Here is a 2,500-nt window from a genome sequence, read left to right on the forward strand (position 1 = left end):
TGCATACACGCGCCACTACATGAACAGACGGCTCATGCTGATCGCCATCCACTGCGTCCATTACTCCCACACGTCTCTATGGCGTACCACACTGCAATGCAGCTGTTATGGGGAGATGACACATAGCTGTGTACACAACATTCTGAGCCGGTTGCGGTTGGACAACAATACATTAATGTAACGTGTCATATGCCAATTACAGAGCAGGGTAAGGCACAACGTGGGTTAGGTTAAGGCACAACGTGGGTTAGGTTAAGGCACAACGTGGGTTAGGTTAAGGCACAACGTGGGTTAGGTTAAGGCACAACGTGGGTTAGGTTAAGGCACAACGTGGGTTAGGTTAAGGCACAACGTGGGTTAGGTTAAGGCACAACGTGGGTTAGGTTAAGGCACAACGTGGGTTAGGTTAAGGCACAACGTGGGTTAGGTTAAGCCACAACGTGGGTTAGGTTAAGCCACAACGTGGGTTAGGTTAAGCCACAACGTGGGTTAGGTTAAGCCACAACGTGGGTTAGGTTAAGCCACAACGTGGGTTAGGTTAAGCCACAACGTGGGTTAGGTTAAGGCACAACGTGGGTTAGGTTAAGGCACAACGTGGGTTAGGTTAAGGCACAACGTGGGTTAGGTTAAGGCACAACGTGGGTTAGGTTAAGGCACAACGTGGGTTAGGTTAAGCCACAACGTGGGTTAGGTTAAGCCACAACGTGGGTTAGGTTAAGCCACAACGTGGGTTAGGTTAAGCCACAACGTGGGTTAGGTTAAGCCACAACGTGGGTTAGGTTAAGCCACAACGTGGGTTAGGTTAAGCCACAACGTGGGTTAGGTTAAGCCACAACGTGGGTTAGGTTAAGCCACAACGTGGGTTAGGTTAAGCCACAACGTGGGTTAGGTTAAGCCACAACGTGGGTTAGGTTAAGCCACAACGTGGGTTAGGTTAAGCCACAACGTGGGTTAGGTTAAGCCACAACGTGGGTTAGGTTAAGCCACAACGTGGGTTAGGTTAAGCCACAACGTGGGTTAGGTTAAGCCACAACGTGGGTTAGGTTAAGCCACAACGTGGGTTAGGTTAAGGCACAACGTGGGTTAGGTTAAGGCACAACGTGGGTTAGGTTAAGGCACAACATGGGGGTAGATTGCGGTACAAATTGCGTTACATTGCGGTGCAAATTGCGTTACATTGCGGTGCAAATTGCGTTACATTGCGGTGCAAATTGCGTTACATTGCGGTGCAAATTGCGTTACATTGCGGTGCAAATTGAGTTACATTGCGGTGCAAATTGAGTTACATTGCGGTGCAAATTGAGTTACATTGCGGTGCAAATTGAGTTACATTGCGGTGCAAATTGAGTTACATTGCGGTGCAAATTGAGTTACATTGCGGTGCAAATTGAGGTAGGTTAAGGTGCAACACAGGTTAGGTTAAGGTGACATAGGTTAGGTTAAGGTGACATAGGTTAGGTTAAGGTGACATAGGTTAGGTTAAGGTGACATAGGTTAGGTTAAGGTGACATAGGTTAGGTTAAGGTGACATAGGTTAGGTTAAGGTGACATAGGTTAGGTTAAGGTGACATAGGTTAGGTTAAGGTGACATAGGTTAGGTTAAGGTGACATAGGTTAGGTTAAGGTGACATAGGTTAGGTTAAGGTACAAACTGGGTTGTGTTATGGTACACATTGCGTTGTAGTACAGTACACGTTAGGTTTGGGTACGGTACACAATGTGGTATGGGATGGCGTGTTGTGGGGGGGGGGGGGGGGGGGGGTGAGGTTCGTTGATATCGACCGTAGGACGTGGATGCCCGAGGCAGCGTCAGTGTGTCAAAGGAGTTATGTCACGTCGGGATGCGCTTTCCGCCAGTGAGAGGGGGGGGCGAGCCGTGTCTGTGGTTGCGGCAGACCTGTGTGTTTCATTCCTGCCAGTGTGTTTGTGCTGTAAGACGAGGCAGTGTGGTGATGTTGGGTGCACCCCTGTGTAGGACATGTGTGGGTGTTGGTGGCTTATCTGAGCAATTGTGGTTGTCGGACGAGTGGGATATTCTGTTTTATGATTGGACCTCCTGGCCTGGTTATCATAGTCTGGTTGGTGTACTGTGGCGGATAGGATGCACCGGACGTTGGTCCATGCCGGTGCTTAATTATTGTATCTGTGTTTGTTACAGGCAGAGAGTAGTGTGTGATAGAGTGTGTGGGTGATAGAGTGTGCGGGTGACGTGTGGTTCGTTTTGTTTGCACAGACGTTCAGCATGTATAGGGGCATTTGCGTATTTGATCTATCTATGTGGGCCTGCATAGTTTACTGAGCAGTGCTGCGAGGTGACTGAACTACGAGCGACGTACTCATTTACAGCGGAATGGTTGCCTTCTACCAAAGATGGAGTATCGACTCTACGACAGCGTTGGCACCGCAGGAAGCGGTGTCGTACAATGGCCCCCACACCGTCATCGTTGTGCGGGGTAGGGACCGTATATATTCTGCGAGGAGCCCTGTTTGCCACAGGGCG

This window comes from Schistocerca cancellata, unplaced genomic scaffold (genome assembly GCF_023864275.1).
Source record: "Schistocerca cancellata isolate TAMUIC-IGC-003103 unplaced genomic scaffold, iqSchCanc2.1 HiC_scaffold_877, whole genome shotgun sequence".
Classification (NCBI taxonomy): domain Eukaryota; kingdom Metazoa; phylum Arthropoda; class Insecta; order Orthoptera; family Acrididae; genus Schistocerca; species Schistocerca cancellata.